Below are 15,880 nucleotides of genomic sequence, written 5' to 3' on the forward strand. Positions count from 1 at the left end.
TAAAATTTACAGAAGTTGGAAATATTAGTACCAACTAGTCCTTTTTTAGTTTCCTGTACTTTAATTGATGTGTAGGGTAGACCTAGGAGTTCATTTTGTTTTCTGGCAACATTCATTCTTCCTTTTACTCCTCAAAATACTTTCTACACATTGCCTCAACTACATACAATGAGATTTCCTAATATTATCTTCCATGTTGACTCCAAATAAACACCACCAACTCCTTGTTGTGCAAAGGTGCTGCATATTGAGTTATATTTAATAGTCAATGGAACATATTCATCTGACTCAACATTTGTAATTCCAAGATTTCTAATAAAATATGCAAATAAATGGAAAGGGAAATTAAATCCATTAAAAATACAATGAAAATTATTATAACCAAAATACAGGATAAAAATATATTAGCCTTAGAGTAGTTGTCATTACCTGTCTGAAAATTGGCTTGTTCTGGCTCTATTAATTCTGAGAAAAATACAATCTTATGCCAAAATAGGGGGTTTTCGGGGGCCACTTCTGATCCTGAACGCTTGATCAATACACCGTGCATGGCCTCTGTGTAACTCCACTTTTCCTTCTGCTCCTCTACCCTAAAGATGATAGCAGCTTTTTGTAATTACTGATTTTTGGATAGCAGCATAAGCCTTCTTATACTTTGTGTTTAAGTCCCTGTATAAAAATTCCTCTTTCTTAAATACCAAGAGGAGTTTCTGGACTGATGCAACAAACCTCTGACAATATCCAAGTAGATGAGATTTCCTTAGGATTTCAGGTTGTGACAAACTTTTTTCTTGATAAAATTTTATCTATTTTCCAAGACTCATTGTAAGTATCACCTTCTCAGCTATGGGTAGACCAATACTTCCTATTTTTTAAAATCTAAGTATTTCTTATATTCAATAAGAAAAGATGAATCAAGATGGGGAATATATATATATATATATATATATATATATATATATACATATATAAAACCTCTTACCTCAAGGCCTTAAAATAAATATGAAAGACATTATGATATTTTAAATATTTAATCTATAATAGCCTTGGTATAAGCACACACAAGTACACACAAACACAAACAATTTGTAGAATTCAGGAAAGATAATTAATTGATAAGGGAAACCAGCAGGAGAGAAAGCCTGCAGAATGAGAAGCACACTTTTGGTTTAGAGGAAGAATGGGGCTTCCTGGAAAACCTATTGGTTTAAGAATATGCATTCAAATCAGTTCTAGTGATCTGAACCAGTATTTCCTATAATCAGAACTACATCGAAAGAGAAGTAAAATAAATGCAAACAAACACAGTGAGTAAAGGCCAGGCAGGGCTAGGTAGGGAGAGATAGATAGGGGGCTATGCGATCAGGTTCACAGAAATCCCCAAAATGCTGAAGTGTAAGGAAACCAGACATAAGGGAACAAGCCCTAGGTGAGGGCAGGAAGGGTGTCTTTTATATGACAGTCATCTGTGACCAACAAAGGATAACCAGACCCCAAAGAAGTAAGTCATTAAAGATGCTATCACTAGTCTTTACTCAATGATGATATCAATAGGTAATGTTAAAAGGATTTAGGTTCTCTGGTTGACTTCCAATAAAAGAGCAACCTTACAAGCCCTCAGTGGCAACCCTGTCAGGACCCCTAAAAAGATAAAGAATTCAGAAATTTAAAATGTGAAATCAATTTTTTTCCCCAAGGATTCAAGTTGTACTATGTAACCAAATTACCACAACTGAGTTAGTGTGGTGAAGAATGGAGCAGATGGCTTCTCTCTTCGTAGAAAATGGTTTGTGGAGGTCAAGAACCATGAAGAGTAAAAATAAAAGTTCCAAAAGAAACCTAATAGTATTCTAGACCAAGAGGAAGGAGAGAATAAAGGAGGGGAAGTAATCAAAGAAATAATGACAGTAAGTTCTCAGAGCAGAATAGTGATAGTAACAAAATTCAAGGCAGAATCAATGCAAAGAAAAAATCAAAGCATGCAAAAAAAATTGCTAGGCATAATGTGATGAAATTGTACAACTGAAAAGGTAAAGAAAAATCATTTTTAAGTTGTAGAATAAAATAAATGGGAAAAATGTTATTTAAAATAAACTAGAATAAGAGTGGTATCTGTCCATTGAAAGAAGTATTAAGTAGCTAAAATATATATATATATTTTTCAGGCATACATAGACTTAGAAATACTGCCATTAGAGAGGCCCTTTCTAAATATAATTACATAATACATTATATATATACAGTTATGTAATATATTTAAGAAAAAGGAAGTTGTAGAATACAGAATGAATTGTGAGAACAGGGGCACCTGGGTGGTTCAGTCAGTTAAGTGTCCAATTCTTGGTTTTAGTTCAGGTCATGATCTCACAAGTCCTGAGATCCAGCCCTGTATAGGACTCTGTGCTCAATGGAAAGTCTGCTTAAAGATTCTCTTCTTTTGCCCATACACTCATTCACACACTCCCTCTCTCTCTCTCGAATAAATAAATTCTTTAATAAAACAAATTGTGAAAACAGTATCACTAAATAATAGTAATAGGTCAAAATAGCTGTTGAAATATAATGTAAAAGATAGAAACTAGTAATTACTTGGAATAAAAATCACAGATGATCCCTGTGTCACAGTTGGAAGGAAATGAATAGTAGGGAGCACTCAGAGGGGTTGTTTTGTTGTGGATAGGCTACAGAAATTGTTTGGCGTAAAAGGTAAGAAAAAATATTCGTTTAAAAGTGTAAGTTAGGGATCCCTGGGTGGCGCAGTGGTTTAGCGCCTGCCTTTGGCCCGGGGCGCGATCCTGGAGACCCGGGATCGAATCCCATGTCGGGCTCCCGGTGCATGGAGCCTGCTCCTCCCTCTGCCTGTGTCTCTGCCTCTCTCTCTCTCTCTGTGTGCGACTATCATAAATAATAAATTAAAAAAAATAAATTTCTAAAAGTGTAAGTTAACAATTTAATGGCAATAATAGAAAATGATAAATGTAATACATAGTTTTAAAATTATTGCAATAAGTTCCACATGATATATCATCAGGGAAATACAAATTAAAACAATGATTAGACACCACTGCACACCTATTAGAATGGCCCAAATCTACATCAACATCATCAATTCTGAGGATGCAGAGAAACAGATATTCTAATAAATTGTTGGTAAAGATTCAAAAGGTCACTGCCTCTTTGGGAAATAGGCAGTTTCATACAAAACTAAACATACTGTTAACATATAATCTGGAAATTGCACAACTTGGTATTTACCCAAAGGACTTTGAAACATGTCCACACAAAAACTTACATATAGACATTTACAGTGGTTTTCCTCATGATTGCCAAAACTTGATGCAACCATGATGTCCTTCAGTAAGTGAATGGATAAATAAATTGCGGTACTTATAAACAATGGGATATTATACAGTGCTAAAAAGAGATGAGCCACAGAGCCATGAGAAGACACAGAAGAAACTTAAGTGCGTATCACTAAGTGAAAGTAGACAATCTGAAAAAGTTACACACTGTGTGATTCCAAATAAATAGCATTGTGGAAAAGGCAAGACATTGGAGACAATAAAAATGTTAGTTATGGACAGAGTGAAGGGCTGCAAGTAAGTGGGCAGAGCACAGAGGAATTTTAGACTTGTGAAAATACTCTACAAAATATGATAATGACAGATATATGTCATTGTGCATTTGCCTAATCCAAGACAATGTACACTGAGAGTGAATTCTAAGGTAAACTCTGGATTTAGGATGATGATGATGATGATGATGATGATGGTGATGATGATGATGATATATCAATATAGGTTTATTCTTGGTAAAAAAAAAAAAAGGTATTAATCTGGTGCAATTTTTCAAAAGAGCAGGATAGTAACATTTCACCAATTCTTCAATTTCCCCTCCAGTTCCTTACCTTCTAGATTCAGTCACAATTGTGTAAGGTCTTATCCTATCATAAAAATGTTATTCACAATACAGGGTTTTGTCTCTTTGGTTCAATTTGACTTATATACATTACTTCCTAACAACATCCTACAATTCTTCACTGGTGTGGAAGAATAAAAAAAACTGAAAAGAACTTAATGTCCCAAATACTGATTGAAAAAAGAATAAGTTAAATGGGCTTCAATCACAAACAAGGATCTTTTCACTCTCTTTCACTACCCTTATTCCGACTCTCCTTGTCCACATTTTTCCATCTCGTTGACATTCAGTTTTAGAGTTTATCTTTTTATGCTCAAAACAGAAAGGAAAAGGCAAAGTTAGTTTCAGCAGAATGCCCAACGGTGATGTTGATGTGCTATATGTGGGAGATTATTCATTTTCCTCATGTTCCAAACTGCAGAGTCCTGCCAGTTTCCAAAACAACGGCTTACACATGACTCTTCTTATTTAAGTGATTATCGTTCTGGCAATACCCAAACTTGACAGCGAGGATGGCTGATTCAGGAGAAATGAAAATTAAGAAATAATTATGATTCAGACCTTCAAAAGACTCCAGATTAAGAACCTTAGAAAACCTGTAAAATTGTTTTTTTTTTTTAGTATAAATGTTTATAAAACATATCCACCTCACCATGAGGATAATTTTTTAAAATTGCAACTAAAACAACCAAATTCAATAAACAGTACAGCCTTAAAAGTGTTCAATAAGTGAGTGACCTCACCAAAATGGTAATATAAATTGTTTCTGACTTCATCCTCCAAGAAAAACAAATTGCATCTAGTTGAGATCAAGACACCATGAAGAAAATCCTGGAACACAGAGGTACAATTGAAGCAATGCTCTGTACCATGGAGACTAAATCAGGCTTCATTAGAAGGGAACAGAAGGGCCTATTCACTGACAGCACTTCCCCCTCCCCTGGGCCAGTTCAGCACCACAAAAAGAAGTCTCCTCTGAGTCTCAGGTTCCTCTAGTAGGAAAAGACTACCCTAGGGAATAACCTGCCTTCCTCAGCACTGTGGGTCACTTTGTGGGAGTCCCTACTCTGTTCTTGCACCCTGAAGATTTCAGGGCCCAACCATTGGGAATCTGTAACAGAGAAGGAGGTAGATGCTTGTTGCAACCAGCACAAGATCTTGGAAAATCAAGTTCATACCTAAAGTGCCTAAGTAGTAATCCCAACTACTAGCTTTGCTCATCTGCAGAACAAGGTTGGGAGCACACTGTGACCAGGGAATTTGGTGGGGTGCAAATCTGCCTGATTTGGATACTCAAACAAGGGGTCCTGCCAGTCTTAGAGCCTGGTTTACTCATGCCCAGGAAAATGTTGAGTCATAGCCCCACCTGCTGTGAAGAGCACCTTCTAGCCTTCTCTGACTGGAAGGGCTGAAAATGGCTCCAAGAAGTCATGTAACCCAGGATGTTTGAACTGAGAGGTGGACAGAACTGGTTATCCCCAGAACAACCTATGTAGCAGATATGGAGGCTTTCTGAGCTATGCACCGGCAGAAGGATTGATTCATACACAAGACTATGAATAGATCCTGGACCCTTCCAAACCTTGAGACTAGCAAATTGAGAGTACCCTGGATTAGCCCTTCCCCCTCCCAACCAGGCATAAAGACTGAAACATGTCCCTACTCACTGTAGAGAGTGTCTGCCAACCCCATCTGACCAGAAGGGCTGGTGAAAACATCTGAATGCTGTGGGGAATATATATGGATATACATCCAAAGATAATGAAAGCATTAACTTGAAGAGATATATGCATCTCTACATTCATAGCAGCATCACTTACAATAGCCAAGACATAGAAACAACCTAAATATCCACTGACTGGATAAAGTAGTTGTGATATATATATAGTGAGATATATTTTATATATATATATATAAAATGTCATACATACACACACACACACACATACACAGGAATATTATCCAGCCATAAAAAATGAAGAAATCCTACCACTTGCAACAATATGAATGAACCTTGAAGGCATTACGCTAAGTGAAATAGAATGATCTCACTTGTATGTGGAATCTAAAGCAAACAAAACAAAAACAAACTCACAGAAAAAGAGATCAGACTTGTGAGATAAATAAGTACTAGGGATGTAATGTACAGCATGATAACTACAGCTAACAATATAGCAAAGTTACTAACAGAGTAAAGCCTAGAAGTCCTCATCACAAGAACTTTTCTTTATTTTCTCTTCTTTTTCCTTTTTTTATTGTATCACTATGAGAAGGGGTGTTATCTGAACTTACTGTGGTAATCATTTCACTATATATGTAAATCAAATCATCATATTGTATGCCTTAAACTTATAGAGTGATATATGTCAATTATTTCACAACTGGAACAAACAGTTCAACAATTCTATCTCTAGGATATAGCAGAAGCCATAGCAGGAATAAAAGGCTATAACCAACCTTTACCAAGCTCCTACGGTATAAAGTGCTGTTCTAATTGCTTTATGCATACAAATTCATTTATCTCTCACAACAGCTCTGTGAGTGGTACACTCTGTTTGCTAGATGAGGTGCCAGATCAGGACATGAAGAAAATTGTCCAAAGATACCCAACTGGTAAGTGGCAGACCCTTAATTTATTCTTATGCTTTTAGTCGACAAGAACTCTTCTCAGTTCACAGATGTTTATGGCTCTGTCATTGATACTAATAAAAAATAAAATGTTAATGATCCCACATTAGGAAATGTTCAAGAAAATTTTGAAATACTTCTATGGTTGAATATTATGAATAGCCTAAACAGTCTTGAGAAAGAAACACAAAGCTGGAGTCATCATACTTCCTGATTTCAAAACTTGTTATAAAACTGAAGCTATGGTAATCAAATCAGTGCTTGGATCAAATCCAGTGCTAGATTAAAGACAAACCAAAGGGATGGAATAGAAAGCTCAGACCTATGTGGTCATATCATCCTCAACAAGAGTGCCAAGTCTATCTGGTGGGGAATTTGAGTCTCTTTATAAATGGTGTTGGGAAAACTGGATCTCAATTTGCAGAAGAATGACTGTGACCCCCACGGGGCACCATAGACACAAAACAACCCAAAAACAATTAAATATATAGATGTGAGATCTGAAATTATAACTAAAACTCCTAGGAGAGAACAAATGGAGAAAGCTCCATGGCATTGACTTCAGCAATAATTTTTTTTTATTATTATGACACCAACAGCACCGGCAACAAAAAGAAAAATAAACAAAATGGGCTACATCAAACTTCAACAACAAAAAACTTCTGCACAGGAAAGAAAACAATTAAGAGAATGAAAAGGATGGGGCACCTGGGTGGCTCAATGATTGAGCGTCTGCTTTTGGCTCAGGTGGTGATCCCGGAGTCCTGGGATCCAGTCCCACATGAGGCTCCCTGCAGGAAGTCTGCTTTTCCCTCTGCTTATGTCTCTGCCTCTCTCTCTGTGTCTGTCATGAATAAATAAATAAAATCTTTTTTTTTTTTAACAAAAAGAATGAAAAGGCAATATACGGAATAGAAGAAAATATTTGCAGATCACTTCTACCACCTAAATTATATAAACATCTCCTACAATACAACAACAAAAACCCCAAATTACCTGAATAAAACAAATAGGCAAAGGACTTGAATTTCTCCACAGAATATATACAAATGACCAACCAGCATACACAATGATGTTCAGTATCACTAATCATCAGGGAAATATGAATTAATACTGCAATAAAAAAAAAAGTAAATAAAACCACAATAAGGTATCACCTCGCACCCATTAGTATGGCCAGAATCAAAAACAAAACAGAAGATAGGGGCAGCCCTAGTGGCTTAGTGGTTTAGCGCTGCCTTCAGCCTGGGGCGTGATCTTGAAGACCCAGGATTGAGTCCCTCGTGGGACTCCCTGCATGGAACCTGCTTCTCCCTTTGCCTGTGTCTCTGCCTCTCTCTCTCTCTCCTTCTCTCAGTGTGTGTGTGTGTGTCTCATGAATAAATAAATAAAATCTTAAAAAAAAAACAGAAGATAAAATGTATTAATGAGGATGTGGAAAAATTGGAACTCCTATATATGATTGATGGAAATGTAAAACAGTGTGGCTGCTACAGAAAACAATATAGAATTTCCCCAAATTTTAAAAATTTAATTGCCATGCAATCCAACAATTCTACTTCTGGATATATATCCAAACGAATTAAAAATGGGATCTGAGAGAAATATTTACACACTCATTTGTTGTACAGCTTTTCATTTACTTGGCAGCATTTATGTACAATAACTAAACGTAGAAGCTACCATCAAAAGGCAAATAGATTGACAATATGCAGTATATACATACAACGGAATATGATTTATCCTTAAATGAGAAGGTAATTGTGTCACCTGCTACAACATGATTGAACCTTGAGAACATTGTATTAAGTGAAATAAATTAGGCATAAGAAGGCAAATACTCCATGATTCCACTTATACGAGTATCTAAAGTAGTTAAACTCTTAGAAACAAACAAACAAACAAACAAACAAACAAACAAAAAATAGAAGGATGGTTCCAGGGGATCAGAAGGGAGGGAAATGAGAAGTTATTTATTGGGTGTAGAATTTCATTTCTGCAAGATGAAAATGTTCTGGAGACCTATTGCACAACAATGTCCATATAGTTAACATCACTGGATGTTAACACTTAAAAATAGTGAAGATGGTAAACTTTATGTGTTTTTTTATAATAATAATACCGGTACTATTACTAATGATAAGAATAAAGGCAGAGAGTCAAGAGCCAGCCTGGCCTTGGATGTGAATGGTGAAGGGTGAGGGATTGGAGGAGAGGCCTGGGACATAGAACTTCCTGGAGAGTTCTAGAGTCCACAACTGACCCTGTGAACACTGGCGAGTAACTGAGTACCTTAAGCAGACAAGAGGGAGTTAACTGATACATTAAGCAGTTAAGAAAAAGTCCTTCCTCCAGAGGAAAATATGAAGCCAATTCTCTTTACTTATGAGCCCAGGTCCCTGAGAACAGTGCTTTGGTGATGGATGTGCAGAGTGGAAGGGTAAGAGGAAAGTGCACAGAATGTGGATGGTGGCCTCCTTCAGAGCCAATGGAAGCAGACAATGGGCAACATGAGACATTTCTAAGGACCAGGGAAGCCTGAATGATCCTCACTTCAAAGAAAGGTGTACATCTCCATCTCCTTGGTCGTTCATCACACCAAAGCTAGCATCGTGCTTTGTCAAAAAAAAAAAAAAAAAAAAAAAGGCTAAAACATTTAAGGAAAAATTAATGAGAATCCTTAGAAATCCAGAAGCTTGATTTCTTGTCTTTTTGTTGCTATTGTTGTTATTACCGTTGGATTTTTTTTCCCTTTGAAAATACAAATTTTATCACATAGTAAAAGACGTTCTTCTCCAAAATTCTACTTTGTATCATGTCTCTTTATCATGTTGTTTAAAATAATGAATAACGGGCATGGCCTTTTTGTATCTCAGACTCTAAAGAAATACACTGCTGATGAGTACTTATAAAAGGTTAACGACTAAAGAACGAGTTTTAACATCTAGTAAATATAATCCTACCATTATGATCCACCGTATTGCTATGAAGAGTGTTTCTTTAAAGTACCTCTTAACAAACACTGAGATCCACAACACGTTTCTGCACTGCTTCCCCTACTTCTACTGTTGTCAGCTTTAGATCTGAAGATGGTAGGGGGTACCCTGAAGCCTCATTATTGTTTCATTTCTTCTTGCTTTCCTTTCCTGACCCTCTGCCCATCCCCTGGGTTCTAGGTGCATCTGAAAAAGTCTTTTTAAAAAAAAAAAAAAAAGCCAACATAAAAGGGTAGATTTCTTTCACGTTAAAATTCATATTACCTAGCATTCCACAGGACTTCCTTACTGATCTCAAAGTTGCTACCAGCACTCTTAAAGTAGAGAAACATGGAAAAAAGGTACTGAGACATGATAGGTCTCAGTTTTACCTTTTCCCGTTTCAGTGATTTGGAACAACCCTCAAGCTCCTGAATCTTCATTGTCTTCATTGACAAATGGTGATATAAATCCTTGCCCTCCTTCACTGATCTGAGGATTACAGATGGTAGCAGATTAATTCTGGACTTAATGTTTGTGTGCCCCCAAAATTTGTATGGTGAAGCCTTAACCCCTGTGTGGCTATAGTTAGAGATGGGGCCTCTAAAGAAGTAATTAAGGTTAAATGAGGTCATAAGGGGGGGCTCTGATCTGATAGGATTAAGGCCCTTATAAGAAAAGACACCAGAGAGTTCTCTCCCTCTCTTTCTCTTTTTATCTCTCCGTCTCCCTCCTGCATACACAGAGGAAAGGCCCAGGCAACGGGACCAAAGAAAACAGCCATCTATAAGCCGGGAAAAGAAATCTAACCAGAGAATGGCCATGCTGATACCCAGATCTGATCTCCAGATCTGTGAGAAAATCAAGTTCTGTTATTTAAGCCGCCTCATCTGTACTGGCTTGTGATGGCAGCCTGAGCTAACTAATGCAAAGATGATAATGCATTTTCTAACCTCTGAAGTCCTTTTCAAACAAAAGCTATTGTCATGTGTCTAAAAAATCTCCTTGTTTGTGATTAAGCACTCATCTGAAGACCATAGGATGCAATAGTCCCAAACCAGCTGCCTACACGAAGAAGCACAAGAAGAGCTTTGCTTTATGTGAAGCATATACAAGACTGATCATTCGAATGACACACTTGCAGCTCGTACACACTTTTGACAGGATTCTCTGCCCTTCCCATCATTTTCTACTGCATTAGAGAAAGAGCACTTTGGCTGATAATAGTTATTTCATTCTCAGGCATCAAATAATTTTTTTTCTTGCAATTGCTGAAAAAAATTGTTAAAATCCCAGATTTCACAACGCACTAAAACTTCGAAAAGTGAAAAATTAATTAATAAATAGTATTGAAAACAACACCATGATGGAGAGCTTGCAGGTGTTTTGTGAAATGAAGAAGATGGATAACTCCTATCTTCCCCTCACACAAAGTCATAACCTCATTAAATAGACAAAGTACACAGACAATACAGTGCATCCAATGGATATGACATTCCATGGCATCAACTAAAGGGGGAACAAGCACAGGGAGGAGGGATCACTACAGTGATATGGATTCTTCCAGAACTTCATCTCCCCATCTCCTACTTTCCCTTACTCCAAAATAGCTAGTCATTCCTCTCTTCGAATCTTCTCCAGATACCCAAATACTTCTCTTTTTGCCTATATTAGAGGGTATTATTTATTTATTTTGAAAGTCTCCCTTCCCTTTATTAAAATATTATAAATTCCTTGAAAATAGAAATTAATGTTTTTATTCTTGCAATTTTTGCCCCCCGTACAGTGTATATTAAAAAGTGAAAGTTTAATAAAAACAGGATGGGGAGAAACTTGAGGAATGAGTAAGATTAGGGAAGCAAGAAAAAGGGCTGAGGTATCTTCTACAGAAAGCATGTGTTGAATAAAATCTGGATAAATTGAATGGGATCAAATCAAGGAGAACTCCCAAATTTGGGCAAAATAAAGTCTCTTTAGTGTCACTATTTTAGCAAAGCATAATGAGTTAAAGAGATTGAGGTTCCACTTACTCCCTTTTTATTTTAGTTCTTCCTAAATTCAAAACATCAAATACCAAGGACATGACTTGCTCTGTTTGTTTGGTGTGTTTTGAACCAGAACAGCAAATGACATAATATAATTTAATTTATTAAAGGTACCATATCAGACAATTTTGAAATTTCTTATAATCATTTCCATTAACTGCCTACTTCCTCAATCTATACCTGAGCACAAGGAATCATTCAGTGGAGCAGAACCTCACCTCTTTGACAAGATTATTATGATGCCTTCCCTAGGAATTAGACATTGGGAATGAGAGAAAATTATTCTATCTCATGATGGAAAGAGTGATGTATAAGCCCAAGAATTATTACTGGCCAAACTCTACCTCACAAACTAATGAATCAGAAGAGAGCAGACTAAGACATAAGAGAAGAATGAAATGGTTTTGCTGAGTACGGCAAAACAGAGTGAAGTCAAAAGACACTGCATGGGATCTAGTACTTGCTCCGGGTTCATTTCTGAGGCTTCTACATCTGTCTTTGGCTATCTGAGATGATTCTCTATCCCATGGTAAGTTCTCTCTTTTTATTTTGCTAGCTTAGGTTGTACCATATTATTTGCCATGAAAAAATCATATAATAATTACAGAAATTATGTGGTATGGTTTCCATCTCAAAAATGGAATATCAAGGATTGTGGGATGGGACCTAAGGTTTTCATATGCATGAAATATTATTCTACCAAGTAATATTGAAATAACTAGTTAGACTAGGAAATTACATATGCCATTTCATGATATATCATTACACAAGAGTAAGGGAGCTATATATATCATCATTTTTGCATTTGTTTCTTTGGTACAGAAGAATTTGTAACAGAATATGGACCATTAATATTTCATATTTTTTCTCTGCCAGATTTCCTGTTTCTTCACATTGGTAAGGCTGTATGAGTAAGTACTCTCGGTTAATAACATGCCCATGGACATGTGCCTGTAAGGATTTGGAGATTAGGTTAAAGCCAACCCATTTGGGAAGTAATAGTGCTTCCATGATTTAATAATAAGCAGCTTTGAGGCACAGAGTATCAAATGAAACATTGGTTCTCATAATACTAAGATATAAGGGTGAGCCTCATAACTAATGTTCAAGTATATATAGCACTATAGCTGACATTAGCTGAGTAAAGACTGATTATAAAAATAGGAACTCACTTTGCAACCAGTTGGGGGGGAGGGGGAAGGAATCATGTTTGAAACTCTAAATGACCACGAGTTGTGTGTATTACAGATACATGTAAAATATGTATGTGTTAGAGATATATGTAAAATATATATCAATGGTAGTGCTTTTCAGAATTTGCTTTTGTGTAAACGATGCCTTGTACAATCTAAGTGAGTAGGTTGAACAGTTGTTGAGTTTAGAATTGGGGTGGGGTGGGGGTGGAGAGCCTTGCTAGAAATGTTAATTGGACTTATTAGAATATAGGTTATATTTATAGCCTGGAGACTAAATAAGGCCCCCGGAGGGTGTGAAGATAGAAGAGTCCAAATGCTAAGCCTTGGGGAACTTCAGATTTGGGAGATTGAGGAAATGACAAAAACAGTTCTAATAAAACATAGTAAAAATTGTGATTAAGAGTTCATAGATATATTATTTTCTTCTTTCCAAACTCAAGTGTGTGAAAATGAGACTTCCTTTTTTTTTTTTTTTTTTTAAGATTTTACTTATTTATTCATGAGAGACACAGAGAGAGAGGCAGAGACACAGGCAGAGGGAGAAGCCATTCCCTGCGGGGAGCCTGATGCGGTCTTGATCCCAGGATCATGACCTGAGCCAAAGGCAGATGCTCAGCCACTGAGCCACCCAGGCACCTTATGACTTCCTTTGTATATAGTCAAAATTCACACTTTTTAAAAGAATCTTGATATAGAAGGACACTGGCGTTCAGTGTCACTCAGTGACCCCGCCATCCTAAACATTATAGGAATGTTCTTTGAGAGCCATTGCTAATTTTCTCTATTCTTCTTGGTCTCTAATTTACTCCCATAAGGCTACCAGAATAACTTTCTAAAATAAAACTATTTGTATGTTTGCAGTACTTCCGTGGTCCCCTCTTGACCTTAGGAGAATGTTAAATTGCTCATGGAGTCACACAAGCTTCTTCATCCTCTCCCTCCCGCCCACCTCCCCTGGCTATATAGTTTGCTACTCTCCTATTGATGCCCTTAATTTCCTTTCTCATTTACTAGCAGGCTTCATACTTGATTTTATCTCAATCTGGAAAACTCTACCTCTTGTGTGTGTTTCTGACATTCCCTAAAGGGAGCTCTCTGAATTCTCCAGTTTGGGTGAAGTGCTTTCTTAGTACCCACCTTGTAGTAGGTGCTGGAAGGCTGGTTTGCACAAGCACACCCTGAATGCCCCTGTTAATCACAATCTTGAGAAAGAAGGGATCCCGTCCTCCCTCTATATTCCCATTAGGCAGAATGTATAGAAGAATACATCGCTTAGCATCAAAGTCACAGACTTTGGGAATGGCCAACCCAGAACATCTCCTTTGTAGTGAAAGACATCTGGATGGCCATTGATCTTGGCATGCCTTGATCTTGGAACACTGTCATGAAAAGAGGGGATGGGCTATAGGTAGTTGTGAGGCTAGTTGCTATGCTATTTGTTTCATGTAGATCCTAGCAGCAGATGCTTTGTCCAGTTGGCCACTCCTGGCCTCTCTCTACATGAGTTCCTCCAATAAATTCATGTTTCCATCACTGTCTCTGGGTCTTTTCTTTGGTCTTACTGGACCACCATTTACCCCTGGCTTAGAGTTTGCCAGTATATGGCAACATATCCTCATGACATCTTTTTCTACTCTGTATTGCAATTTTTTAAAGTAACAAGAGAAAATGTATACAAAAGAAGAGTGGTTCTCAATCATTTGTCCCCCCAGAGAACATTTGGCAATGTCTGGAGACGTTTGTGATGCTCACACTAGAGATGTGCTACTGGTACCCAATGGGTAAAGACCCAGGATGCTGTGAATGTACCCTACAATGCACAAGACAACCCTTTCAACAAAGAATTATGCAGCCCAGACTGTCAATAGTGCCAAGGTTGAGAAATTCTGAATTGAAAGAATGAAGAGAGAACCACATGAGCAGAGCAGAAAGCAGTCCAGAAAGGCCAACCCTGCTGAGGTTGTGGGTGTGATGGGGACTGATGGCAGGAGAAGCCCAAGCACCTGAAGGCAGGGAAAGGAAGAATGAGGAAGTCTGACAGTGAGAGCTGTGGGGTAGAAGAGATACAGGGAGAGTTTACCAGCTGTGTTAGGGAAGGGGAGTGGTGTTCAAAGAGGACATTTAGAGAAGGTTTCTGAATGAGGTTCTGTAGGAAGTCTTCCTCTTTATAAAACACATTGTAGGGTTCGGCATTTCAACGCTTCTTGAGACACACTGCTGTTCCTTTTAGTTCCATGGCAAGCAGGGAATGGACTACAAAGTATCAGGTCAACTCTGTTTGAGTTAAAGTTAGTCACCAATCATTTGCATGCTTTGTGATCTCCTGGGGAATGGGTCGTGTCTTATTGCCTTTGAAATCCTAGCGCTGACCACAGTGGACAACCCAGATTTGGAACACACTCAGTGTGTTTACACTTTGGGGGCCAGGCTAGGTGAAATTTTAAAGTAACCACTGGCATTTTCCTGCCTGTCCCTGCAGCAATAATTTCTCTGTTTTTGGCCTCAGGTTTTCATTCCCTTTTGTGTGCTACCCTAGTGGGACATACCCACGCTAGGGTTCTTTATATTCCTCACCATCATACTCCTCCCAAAATGTAAAAGGAAAGTAGTTACAAATGCTTTAGAAATGTCTACTTATTCAAAGTTTAGTGACATAATATGCTTTTTTATAATTTCTAAAAATTTTATTTTAAAGGAAGAATCTTTGGAAATCCCAATGCCTGCCAACAAATTAATGCACCTCCAGTGTTGAACTATCAGGCATTGTTGAAGTATACAAAGGAAATATTTTGACAGCAGGGAGATATTTCAACTATATCCTTCAAATTAATTCTTACCAGAGACTTCCGTAAAGCAGCCTTCAGACTATGATAAAGGCAGTATCTATAATCTGATGTTGTCATGTGCTTTGGAAATAACCTTTATATTGTGTGTGTGTTTTGCATGTGTATCGGCGTGTGCACCCCACATGTGTATAGTAAGTGGGAGGCTGATCCATTTGGATTATAGGCTGTGTAGTACTTCTTTATACACAGACATACAAGAACATAGACACAGACATATGCACATATTCTCCAGCAGCTTTCTTATAAATTCATCTTCTATCATGGCTTTTGAG

At 37.4% G+C, this 15,880-nt stretch overlaps 1 long non-coding RNA gene across 5 annotated transcripts in view; it reads left to right on the forward strand.

Annotated features, from left to right (window-relative positions):
* The window catches only part of LOC111091138, an 80,342-nt gene that overhangs the window by 22,574 nt on the left and 41,888 nt on the right, over nucleotides 1-15,880 (forward strand). For 3 of the 5 annotated variants that reach the window (XR_005374060.1, XR_005374062.1, XR_005374061.1), the window contains exons 4-5: nucleotides 6,452-6,531; nucleotides 12,443-12,463. This is a non-coding gene — a long non-coding RNA (uncharacterized LOC111091138). Of the gene's footprint in view, nucleotides 1-6,451; nucleotides 6,532-8,941; nucleotides 9,149-12,442; nucleotides 12,478-15,880 lie in introns of those variants that run through there. The other 2 variants (XR_005374064.1, XR_005374065.1) reach the window with 2 other exon arrangements.

This window comes from Canis lupus, chromosome 19 (genome assembly GCF_011100685.1).
Source record: "Canis lupus familiaris isolate Mischka breed German Shepherd chromosome 19, alternate assembly UU_Cfam_GSD_1.0, whole genome shotgun sequence".
Taxonomy (NCBI): Eukaryota; Metazoa; Chordata; class Mammalia; order Carnivora; family Canidae; genus Canis; species Canis lupus.